General features: G+C 44.1%; 1 protein-coding gene across 5 annotated transcripts in view; it reads left to right on the forward strand.

Moving 5' to 3' along the window:
• The window catches only part of ZBTB38 (zinc finger and BTB domain containing 38), a 145,969-nt gene that overhangs the window by 54,831 nt on the left and 78,216 nt on the right, over positions 1-12,922 (forward strand). For 2 of the 5 annotated variants that reach the window (XM_045791889.2, XM_045791890.2), the window contains exons 1-2: positions 967-1,411; positions 2,607-2,681. The gene's annotated coding sequence lies outside the window, so the exon portion shown is untranslated. Of the gene's footprint in view, positions 1-927; positions 1,412-1,753; positions 1,981-2,606; positions 2,682-12,922 lie in introns of those variants that run through there. The other 3 variants (XM_045791891.2, XR_015727883.1, XM_087870238.1) reach the window with 3 other exon arrangements.

Genomic DNA, 12,922 nt, shown 5'->3' on the forward strand with positions numbered 1-12,922 from the left:
GAACACAGGATTTGAGATCAAATAATCCAGGCTCTGCCATTAACCAGCTGTGAGACTTTTGAGAAGTGTCTTAATCTCTCTGAGCATCCATTTTCTCATCTATAGAATTGGGAATAATAATAGTACCTAACCTCATAGCTTTGTCATGATAATAATGATAAATGAGGGGCGCCTGGGTGGTGCAGTCGTTAAGCGTCTGCCTTTGGCTCAGGGTGTGATCCCAGCATTCTGGGATCGAGCCCCACATCAGGCTCCTCCGCTAGGAGCCTGCTTCTTCCTCTCCCACTCCCCCTGCTTGTGTTCCCTCTCTCGCTGGCTGTCTCTATCTCTGTCGAATAAATAAATAAAATCTTTAAAAAAAATAATGATAAATGAAATAATCTTTGCAAAGCACTTAGCACAGAGGCTCAAACATTCACTGCAAGTATTCAGTATATGTTTTCTACTATTTTATTTTACAATTGTCATCTAAACTTATCGAAATACATTCATCATGCGTTTACTGAGTCCCATGCCAGCACAGGGATATAAATACCCCTCTTAAAGAATGGTGCCCTCTTAAATCCAGGAGGTGCAAGCTCACACTGACACCCGGAGAGCAAGGAGTTGAGGCCTAGGGCCGTTGCACAAAGGCACTGACCGCTGGGCACTGCCCCAGAAATGTGACGAGAGCACCTTCTACCTTTCCACATGACTTCTAATACCACCTCTATCCCCTGCTTAAGGCAGCACCACAAGGAAAAAGGGGGATGCCAGAGGGAGAGGTGAGAAATCCCCAGAGAAACACCCTCTTCTGCTTCTCTCTTTGACAGAGTGGCCAGGCCTCTGCCATGCAGGAGGGTGACGTCCCTTGGGGAGGCCTTGCTGAATCTGCCTGTTCCGGAAGTAGGAAGGGCGACTGGGGGTGGGGAGACAGCAGGAATGTTCTCCTGGCTTGCTGCTCCGTACAGGCGAGTGTGCTGAGAGGAGGGCCTCTGGACATCAAAGGTTCCTTTTGTCCCCTTCCGAGTGGCAGGGCAGCCAGGCCGCTGGCGATGACTCAGGCCTGGCCCTGACGTCACCCACGCCCGGCCACTGGCCTCCCTCTGCAGCCAGGAAACTGGCTGGGGAGTGGCACTCGCAGCTGCAGCAAATCTCAAAATAAGGAGGCAACTGCCTCTCTCCTCCTCCTCTCCATCTCCCCACAGCACACCTTTCTTTTCTTCTTCTTTTTTCTTTTTTTAGCCTCATGGAAGGTTTTGCTTATAGATCAACTTTCAAAATGTAGGAAGTCAGAATGGGTGACATCATCAGAAAAATATGTGGAGCTGATCTCAACAAGAAGTGAAGAACCCAGAGCAAGAAAGCGGTTATAACTCCTGAGCCCAGGGAGTTGGCAGCGTCTGGGTTTCAGAGGAGCCAGCGTCTCCGAGTAAGTGAAGGCCCACCCCTGGCCCCCCTCACTCAGTGCCCTACACTGTGGGGCGCCATCTTGTTTCCTGACACCTGTGGCTTGGCAGGCCCCAGCCCAACGGGAGGGAGTGGGGATGCATTTGGGAGACTTTCCAAAGACAGCACCAAAGGGATTTTATCTGATCTCTCTCTTCTCACAGGACCAGACAAGAGTGCCTTTCCTCTCAGAAAAAAAAAAAAAATATATATATATATATATATGTGTGTGTGTGTGTGTGTGTGTGTGTGTGTGTGTGTCTGAGTGTGGGTGTGTGTGTGTGTACACGTATGTATATGCTGAAACCCTGGGAAAATGGCCCAAGTCGTCCCTTCCCCGGTCAACCCTCTTGTTTTGTCTCCTCTTCCTTCTCCCGCCCTAGTGCTCTGTTTTGGACTGCCAGAATGTTTGTTCAGAGTTCTGAACTGTTTGCTTCCTGGATCTTAAACCGAGTAATCAGACACAAAAAGAAACCCTGTTCTAGGCAAATACGTGCCCTATGCCGTCAAAAAGTATTTTTGCACTTAACCTGGTAAAAGATGGCAGCTCTGGTAAGAAAACATCCACAACCCGCCTTTCCAGAGTGTGTTTCTGGTTGCCTCAGATTGTTCTGGTCGTGCACCTCCATTGTTTCATCACCGTGTTTATAGAGACTTTATTTTAATTCCGACTTGTGCCATTGCATCTGGAATGATATTAAACACAAAGACAGATACAATGTATCTCTGATGTCTGTTTTAACATCACCTAAAAAACTTAAGTCTGTGCATAGCCTATAATTTTACAAGCTCTGAAAGTTCCTAACCAAGAAAGTTAAGTTCCTGAGAGCAAAGTTTAAATGTGTACGTAAGAACTGCAGAGCCCACAGGCAGTCATACCTAGTGTTCCTAGCCTCCAGTGTCATCCCCTGAGTCAGCACCTAGTCTTTGTATAGCTTATTTAGCAGAGTAGAATCGTGCTTTATAAATTCTATTTTATAATGATTGGAGGGGGATGTATTTTTAAAAATTTCATTTTAAAGGCAATAGGGAAGTTTGTCATTTACTGGAAAACAGTGGCAAATTCCATCGTAATCTGACAACAACCTATAGAACGTAACCATATATTTGTTTTGTAACTCTAATGTCTTTGCTTTGTACATCTTACATTTCTTTTTTGTTTTATTTTAATATATCAGGTTGTCTTGAAGTGAGACTCTGCTAAATTTCTGCTCTTCTGGCTTTAAGATCTGAATGCTGTGACCACTAATTTGGTGAGTGTCATTTGCCCCTAATGGCTGCTTAAATTTAAGTTTATTAATTCTATTCCCTTGGTTTATAGTAAAATTTAAGGAAGGGGGAGAAAGCATAGGAACTTCCGCACACAAGAAAAACAGCTGTATCCAAAAGGACATGTAAGCGTTAGTATAAGCTAATTGCTGTAATGGACTGAAAAATGTATAATGGCTCAAACACAACACAAGTTTATTTCTTGCTCATGTAACAGGGTGTAATAGGGCAACTGTAACACGTTCATTCAGGGCTACAAATGGAGAGAGTCTCCACCTTCTGCAGCGTGTGGTTTTTAAGGTCACCTGGAGTGTCTCCACTCCCCAGTGGAAGAGCAAAAGAGTGTGAAAAAGTGCACATGGAAGGTTTTTACAGGCCATGCCTGGAAGGGATGTACAACGCTTCTGTTCACGTTCGCTTGACTAAAACTCAGTCACATGACCATGTCTAACTGCAAAGGGGTCTGGGAAATGTAGTCCCTGGGGAGGCAGCCACTTCCCAGTGATGGCTCTGGAGAGTTTCTCGGTATGAGGTAGTCCTCTCTGGCACAGCATGATAAAGAATTTAGAGATGCTCAAGGATAAGAGGGCAGAATGAAGCCATGGGAGAAGCAAAAAATTTTCAGATATTTAGTATTCCCTGACCAACTTTCTTAAGTAACATTTGGCCATATCGGCAAGGAGCAGTGAGTGAGATTTTCCTAGATGCTTCTGTTCTTTCCAACCCTGAACCTTTATATGAGCACTACCATGCTGCCAGTGGCTAGTATACGAGGAAAGACATTCTTCCCTTTATTTTCCCCTCCAGGATCCTCTTGGTCTAGGACCATTTTGGCTTTGTTTCCTGGTTTTGGGTCTAATCCTGCTCGTTGGAATTATCGAACAGAATTCTGTCCCTCCAGCTTTGAGCCCCAAGCCTATTGGAGAGCTCATGGTTTCTTTAGTTCATGGTTCTGTCTGCTCCTGGGAACTTTCGGAAGCTACCCTGCCTGATCTACTCCAGATCTTGGCACACTTTTTAATCTTGTGTCCATTGGTGGGGAGGTGGAATCCCTGACTAAGATGGGATCTTAAACCAAATTATTAGATAAGCATTTAAAAGTAGATTAAAAAGGTTGAGGCTGGAGAGAATAGTGCAACCTGAAGGATTTGATGCATAATTCTAGCTTTTTCTTTTCAAGAAAAGTTTCAAAACGTATACTGAAATAATGAGTGGTAAGGCCATAACCCCTGTTTGGAGAACTCTGAACTAATTTTACATTTTATGTAGCCTTTTTGCCATTGTTGGTCTTAGCGCAGAATTCCCCTGCTGGTAAATATCAGAAACCATATGGTGGGTGCCTTATGATGCCCCTAAGGCGTCATAAAGACCTCCAATAAAAGTGGACTACATGTGCTTGCTTCAGCAGCACGTATACTAAAAATGGACTACAGTCTTTGCCTGAGCTAGTTCTCTAGTCTTGTTGTCAATATCTGGCCAGACATGCTGGTTTCTGATTGAATTTTGCCCCTGGACTTGACATTTCTGGCACCCACACCCATACCCTGGAGAACACACATTGTCCATTGTGTGGGAAGGCCAGCTACTGGCCAATTTGACACAGCCTCTCGGGCTCTCACGGAGCCTGGTGCCTGGCCTAGTCTCCTATTACTGCTGCCTTGCCTCTGCCCAGGGCCCTCACATCAGGAGTGGTCTAAGGAACAGTGGAACAGAATAAGTTGATTGGTTACAAAAATGCTTTAATCTTTAACAGTTCATTGGCTGTGCCTTGGTTGGTCCTGGAAGTGTCTAGGGAACCGAGAGCTTGTAGAGGAAGCTAAAGAGAGAACCAAGTTGAATGGGGGAATGCAGAGTCTGCTTAGGAGGGTACAGCCAAAGGAATAAGTTGACAACAAGGGCTAGTTTTCAAAAGCTAGAGCCAAGTGGGGACAATCTGTTGCCCAAAGTCCCAGTCTAATGGGACTAAGGGCAAGGCCAAAGGCCACAGTCGAGGAGGAAAGATGTTGGGGTCCATTCACTTGGGAGACTTGGTGGTCACAGTTTGTTAATTTCAACTGCATGTGATAATGACTCCTCGAAGCACTAAGTATATAGGAATTGACATACGAGTATGTGTGTGAAGGTGGTGGGCTGGGGTCAACCTCCTGATTTCTGATGTCTAGCTACCTTGATAACATGGCAGGGAGGGATGTGGAATCGCCAAATCAGAATTTCCATACTGTCAGCACCATTCCTCCACAGCATTGGTACAGCATGCTGGGTGACCTCTCAGACACACCCATAAGGCAGGGGTAACAAGTATACGCTTTGTAAATATTTTGACCTTCAACATTTTCAATAGTGTCAAAGTAGACATTATGGGAAAAACTTGACTTTTCTTGAGCTTCCTTAACTTTAATCTTTTATTTTATTATTTAAAAAAAATTTAATTCCATGCAAGGGGTATAGTTAAAATTTGGGGCACCATAGTCTTTTTGGAGCTTAGATCACCTGAAGAGCTTAGCTTGGACCTGTTGATCTGTGATGTGCAGACATGAACCGAGCACAGCAGGCTGATATAGGTAGTGCCTAGACCTGTTGGTTATTTTTAAACCCAGAGGTTTTATTGTTTTCATAGCACAGAAGTACAAGCCCCCTTCTTACTCTGGGTCAGCATTTATGAATGTTCTTTTACTCCCTTTAGAGGGTTTTGCAATAAGGCCACGTCATATTCACCAAAGCTAAGAATTCATGGTAATAGGGCTTTGTAATTTCTCTTGCTGAAATCCCCCGATTTCTTGTCAAGAACGAAGTTGGAAAACACCACACTTGAAAACTTCACGGTTTTGTTTTTAACTCAAGAAGCCTCTGCTTTTCATCAGAACTTGAAAGCTTCCTCCCGCCTCCAAAATGGTATTTTTAAAGGATGTAAAACTGAGATTCTGTCAGGATAAATAAAGCAATATATGTGAAATGGTTTGGGCCACTTAGAACAATGTATGACAAGTCAAGGTATTGATGAAAATAATTGTAATTATGGTCAGCATTGGTGTTTTAGCTTTTGATAGTGGTATTAATATTGTAGGTCTCATCATTTTAAATTTTTTGTCTCTTTTTTTTAAAGATTTTATTTATTTATTTATTCATTTAATTATTTGAGAGAAAGAGAGAGAGAGCACAAGTAGGGGAGAGCACAAGCAGGAGAGAGGGAGAAGCAGGCTCCCTGCCAAGCAAGGAGCCTGACTCCAGGGAACCTAACTCGGGGCCCCATCCCAGGACTCTGGGATCATGACCTGAGCTGAAGGCAGCCGCCTAACCGACTGAGCCACCCAGCTGCCCTCATTATTTTTTTTTTTTTTGTCTTTCTATTTTTTTTTTTAAAGATTTTATTTATTTATTTGACAGAGAGAGAGACAGCCAGTGAGAGAGGGAACACAAGCAGGGGGAGTGGGAGAGGAAGAAGCAGGCTCCCAGCGCTCCCAGTGGAGCAGGGGGCCTGATGTGGGGGCTGGATTCCAGGATCCCAGAGTCAGGCTCTGAGCAGAAGGCAGACCTTAACAACTGAGCCACCCAGGGGCCCTCATTTTTTTTTTTTTTGTCTTTCTAAATTGACTTTCATCTGCGATCCTTAGTACCACTCCCTAACTAGCACAGCATGTGCTAGTTATTTTTTTTTTAAGGTCGTTTGGAGAGGTCTGACTGTAGGCCAGATGCCTAACTGAGAGGCTTCTAATCTTACTTTGAGAGAGGTTTTGACCTGGGGCGGGGGGTGTCACTGAAATCTCTGCGAGAGAATGGAAAACCAAAAGCAAAAACAGTGTTTCCTGGCATTCTAGGGGGCTCCCAGTGCATTGGCCACAGGAGGCTTTGAAACCACTCCACAGAAGCATTGTGCTTGGGTAGTGTCTCCCAAATGAGAATGGAGTCCATTGCCTGTCCAAAAGCCCCTAATCCTGAGTACAGTCGTCTGCTTGGTGTTATGGGGCGGGGGATTATACACAGAGTCAACAAGCATGAATTCAACCCAAGAGCAGTAAAGAAGGCGTTACTTAAACTGTGAGCTCCCCTCTGTGTCCCAGATCCTGTAGTCTGTTATCTTTGAATGTAGTGGGCAAGTAGTATCTAGTGAAAGGACTTTCTCATTGACCCCAATTCCTTGGCATCAGCTATACCAAGGTACTTCACAAAAGAGAATGTAGCTTAAAATTCACCCCAGGCACCAGACTGAGTCTGAATCATACTACAGCAGCCAGGCTACAACTGGCCTGGACTCCTAAGACACCTCTCTTCCCTCCATGTTCACTCTACATGAGGCAAATTCCTTTTTGTTTCTTTTAAAATATTTATCATTGTTTCTCAAATATGAAGTCATAACTAGCTACTATACAAAATCTGGAAAATACAGAAAAATGTCAGGGAGAAAACAACAGTCTCCAATAATCTAACAACTAGCAACAATTCTGTATTAACATTTTGGAAAATGTTAATCTTTCCAATTTTTCATACATATATAAATATATATATATGTATATATATATGTATATATAAATTATTTGACATGGTATTTTATATGCTTTTTTTCACCCCACTTACAATTATGTTGTAAACGTTTTTTCCAAGTCATTAAATGGCCTATGAAAATTTGATTTTTAATAGCTGTGTTTCCATTGCACTGATATGTCTTACTTTATCCGTTCTTTTTTTTTTTTTTTTTTTTTTTTTGATGGGCATTTTGATTGCCTGCAGTGTTCTGCTGTTGTCAATCTGTAAACATTCTTGTAGATAAATCCTTGTGAACATCTTAGGGAGAATTCCTAGAATTGAGTCAGTAGGTCAAATGACCTGTTTTTAAAGTTCCTGACGCACATTGGTAAATTAACCTCCAGAAAGACACCAGTGTCTATTTCAAAACCTAAGTCCTGTTCAGGTTCTCATATTAAAACACATGCTCCTAGGCCCCAGTGGCATCAGAAGCTCTGAGGAGGGAGCCTAAGAATATACTTTTTAATATACCCTCCTAATCCTTATGCACATTAAAGCCTGAGAACTGTTGATATACTGCATCCAATTCCATAAACATTCATTTCAGCAAACAGGGAACCCTGAGATAGTCTATCTAAACCAGAATTTAACTTAAAGGCTCTTTTTTGGCCTCTGAGTTTTAGATTTTTTCCTTAATTGTGGTATGGTATAGTTGAAAGATTGTCAGCTAGGGAATCAGGAAAACTTACTGTAAATGTAAGGTAACTGAGACCCAGAATGGGTCATTTACTTCCAGGTGGTTACCCAGAGATTAAGTGGCAGAAGTAAGACTGGAACTTGGGTAGACAAAGGGCCCAGATCCCCCCACCCTTGGGGTAGCAGAGACAAGGCACCAATGAGAAGACAGATTCCTCAGGTGAGACTCTGCCTCAGCCAGAAAACTTTTATCTGCCTTCTCATAAGCAGGGCCATATCTCAGGATACGTGTGGGCAGCCCAGACCCCATGAGGGGCCCACGTGCCCACCTTGGTTGCCTAATTAAGCCAGACCACTGTGTGCCCTAAGCCCTGAAGCGGTAACATGGAAGCTGAACTGAGGAGGACATGGGGCAGCCACAAAGATCCATGCACAAGAGCAGAGTAGGAGATGGGGTCCCGAGTCAGAAGGCAAGAGAGCAGAAACTCATATTGTGATCAGATTTAGGTCAAGGCAGGCATGAGCTGAAAAAAAGACAAAGCCAGAGCTAGAGGGGAGCTGCATGATTCAGCCTCAAGGATGGGGTCCCATTACATAACTTCATAGTCTGGGAAGGTACCTGCCCCTAGCTGCACCTGCCTCTTTAAATCTGAGAGGTGCTGAGCACTGGGCTGCCTTCTGACAGCAGGTAAATAGAAGCACCTGGCCGAAGGAGGGGCAATGGATTAGAGAAGAGGCCCCTGAAATTGGGAAATTGGGAAAATTCTGTTACAACAGAGAATATAGTAAACAAACAACTACCAAATTTAATTTTCTTTTATCACCTTCTAAGAGGATGTATGACCATCTATCTTGTCTGCATAACTCTGCTCAAGCCGATTAGACTTCACCTGATGGCGTATGGCTGCCCCTCCTCATACTACCACCCCAGCTTCTGGAGGGCCTCCCTCATATCATTTGCTTTCAAATTCAGCCTTCACAAACTGTTCAGCTCCTGATAGTTCCTAGTTCATGTTCATGTTCAGGTTCTATAAATCACCATTTAGTTTCCTCCATGCTCAAGCCCACATCTTTCTCCTATGACTGCACCAGGTGAAGGGCAAGAGCCAGAACCGGAAGGAGCACCTCTGCTGCAGCCCTTATACATGCTTAGGTGGCTGGGAATTTGCCTGTGATCACCAAGCTTCACTGCTTCTGTGCAGAGTCTTCATTATCTCTTAGCTGATCTCACACAGGATCACTGCTCTCCTGATTTTTGGCCTTGGGTCCAAACTCAGAGAGCCAGGGTCAGGAAGAGTATGGATTCTGGGGAAGTCCACTACGTCCCTTCAATCAGGGGTACAACAGATGAAGGGTGACCTCCCAGACATGGCTGAAACAGTTCAAGTCATTGCTCTGATGTTGGCTCTATGCAAAGCCCATCTCCCTGGCATCCTTTACAACTTCCTTGGCCAAGGCACCTCCTGATACTTAGAGTTCTAATTACTGACAAGACCTGGATCCCTGGGCCAAGAAGATTCATGTGGTGGTGACGGCAGTGCCTCCAGATCTAACCCCCAGGAGGTAGATGTTGGATTCTGTGACATCCAGACAAGGTGTCCACATGCTGCCAGTGAATCTTAGATGATAAACAGAGTAGGAAGTCCAAGGGCAGAAAGAGTTCAGTGGGGCCTGTGATCTGACAAGGTGCCACTGGTGATCCTTTTCTTCCCTGTCTATGCTGACTCCATGTCCACTCCCCACACATCTTGCTAATGAGTAGCTAACTTTAGGAATAAAAAGCATTCACACAGTCTCTGGCCAAAGCTGCTGGACAGCCCTGGCCCAGACAAATTCTGTCTCTGCTCCATGGCTGTCATATCATGGCTTTCATATCACCTCCTGGGAGAGTGACACTGGTACCAAGTCTGCCTGTTGGGCCAAGATGTACTGCCTCAAAGAAGCCCAGCATCCCCAGATGGTGATGTCCCTCTATTGCGTTCAGGAGCAACTGGACAAATCTGAAGACTCACCCAGTATTAAGAGCCCCATTTTCCATCACTGAAATGCCAGACAGCTCAAACTGCTGTGTAGGCAAGTATTAGGAAAGCTGGAACAGTGAGAGATATCTGAAGCCACCCCACCCAAGCTCTGAAGCCACCCCCTCACCACTTGACTGCCATCTTGACTGGACCAGCAAAAGGAATCCCTACACATCTATCAGAATGGCTAAAATGACAAATGCTGATGTTCCCGTATGCTGGCAAGGATGTGGAGAAATTGGATTGCTTATGCACTGCTGGTGGAGACATTAATGGTGCAGCCACTCTGGAAAAGAGTTTGACAGTTTTTATGAAGTTAAACATACATTTACCATACAGTCCCACTCCTGGCTGTTTACACAAGAGGAATGAAAACTTACGCTCACACAAAAGGCCATATATCAATATTCATAGCAGTTTTATTTCTAATAGCTTAAACCAGGAAACCAGCCAGACATCCCTCGAGGGGAGAATGGATAACAAAACTGTGGTACGTCTGTACCATGGAATTCTATTCAGCAATAGAAAGGCACACACTTTACATACAACTGGAATGGATCTAAGGGCATTATGCTGGGTGAAAGAAAGCCAATCTCAAGGGGTTACATACTGTATGATTCCATTTATAGCATTCTCAAAGAGACAAAATTATAGTGATTGAGAATAGATCAGTGCCAGAGGTTAGTGCTGGAGGAAGGTGTGACTCTAAGAGGGTTAGCATGGGATTTCTTTGTGGTGATGGTGGTGATGGTTGTGATGATGGCTACTCCAATCTATACACGTAATAAGATATCATAGAACTACACACACACACACACACACACACACACACACACACAGCAGGTAAAAACTGGTGAAACCCAAAGAAGGTCCCCACCTGAATTAATATTACACCAATTTCAGTTTCTTGCTTTAGACAAGGTGCTACACTCGTGTAAGATATTCTCCTTGGGAGAAGCTGGGTAAACTTATATAGTACTGTCCTATTTTTGCAACTTTTTGTGACTCTTAAACTATTTCCAAAAATGTCATCAAAAGCAACTTCTAAGAACTTTTTTTTTAAGTTTATAAAAGGGGGAGGGTGTTCCCTGCCCCAAGAAAGAGGGATTCGGTGGCTGGCCTCTCTTTTATGAGGATCTCCTATTGTTTATTTTGCCACTTTCTAATTTATGAGTAGGCTTCTACGGCCTCAACCTCTGCTTTTCAGAGACAGCCCATCTCAGATAGAATCCAAGCTCAAGTACTCCAGCACTGAGTGTGAATATGCCCCCTTCCCCTCCCTGAGACTTGTAACTTCAAAGCGAGGTAAAGACTCAGAGATCTAAGAAATGGTCTCACGGTGAAAATCTAGGACAAATCATCCTTCTTGCTCCCGCACAGTGATTTCTTTTCTGGAATGGCTCTTTGTCTTCTCCGCTCTTCATACAGATTATTCTCTTCACCTTTGCCAAACGGCCCCTCCTCTAATGGGAGGAAATTAACCCTTCTTTGCCCCCTTTCAATCTCATTCGGCTGAGGGCTTGCTTACAGCCACACTGCTCTCCTGAGGCTTGTGCCACGGCTGAATGCTACAGCAGGAGATGGCTGCCTTCCCTTTGAAGCATTTACGCCTCTGTCGAACACCTTTTTGCCAGATTGGGCTGTGGAAAGGATGGTTGTGAAATTAAACTTATGGTGAGCTGCCTGGGTTTGCAGTATGGAATTGCACCAGGCCGTGGACATTTAGGTCAAGGGGGTCCTCTGTGCTCACTACCTTGAGGGCCCCATCTTAATGAAATTCTAGCATTATTTACTCCCTGGCTTTAAGGAGGGGTCCCCAGCATCACCGAAGATGGAAGCTGAGCATATGGGGCCGATCACGTGGCATCCTGTCCGGATATGACAAGACACTCACACATAAGCCACTGTCCCCCAGGACTGGCCTCAGCCCCCAGTTTCCTGCCATGTGTTATTACGGGGACTCATCTCAAGGGACCACAGTGAGAAAGGACATAGGTGTGCCGTTCTTGGGCCTGGCAGGGGGCTATAGATCAGGACAGTGTGCTAGAAAGGTGACAGTTTGAATTGTTGATCCTCAGTAGGCGTTGGTGAATCTCCTAGCTTTGCACCTTTTGGTTTCAAAACCATTCTGAACAACGGAAAATGAAACCTGCAACTTATTTTTAGCTGTTCATGCTAACTCATGAGATTTCTTTTTGCAAACCAAATAGGATAAGGCAACTTCAGAGGGCTAAACTTAATCTAATTGACTTAACTAGCAATCAAGCCTCCTTCTCTGCTATTTCTCAAGTGACACTTGGTCTCAGGTGATATATTGGCCAGTATTTACAGTTTTGCTTAAAATTATATTTAGTTGAGCTTAAAAAATTTAAACAAGTATACTATAACATTTTCTTCTGAGAGGAATTGAGAAACAAATTATAAGCCCTGTTACTAGAATCTGTTCATTAATTCGCTTATTCCATAACCATTTATTAAGTACCTATTTACATGAAAGCTTGGAATTTTTTTATTAATTGGGCCAGTCTGTTGCATTACAAAGAGCAGAATACTAGAAATTAAGGAATAGGGCTTTTATCCTCATTGCTCGAGGTCTTCAGATATAATACTGTCTTTAAACCTGATTTTCTTCACTTCCAAGAAAGGGTTGAGATGGCATCCTGCAAAGTGCCTCCCCATCCTATCGTTCTATGAAACGTGCTCAGACACTGAGGGCCGAGGAAATGTTGAGGCCCATTTTGGAGGCAGTGGTGTTGCTATCAGACTACTCTTATCTCTGTCTCCCCTTTCCCTGTTGTAGAAGGGACAGATTTAAGCAAAGCCTGTGGTCCGCTTGCCAGACAACTTGTGGCTCCCCTTGGTAAACAAGTGACTAAGTACTTGAAAGACTTCCTTAGGTATTTTCAGTCCCCAGGTCCACTCCTTATTTCATGGAGCAAGTTCTCCTATTTTAGGAAGTGGCTTCATGAGACAAAGCTAAAGATTCCACTGACGGTTGGGGGAACAGAGAACGGACTCCCAATTTGGTGTTGGTCAGTGAAGAGCAG

The sequence above is a fragment of the Ursus americanus genome, chromosome 20, assembly GCF_024610735.1.
Source record: "Ursus americanus isolate L20-20 chromosome 20, mUrsAme1.1.p, whole genome shotgun sequence".
Lineage (NCBI taxonomy): Eukaryota > Metazoa > Chordata > Mammalia > Carnivora > Ursidae > Ursus > Ursus americanus.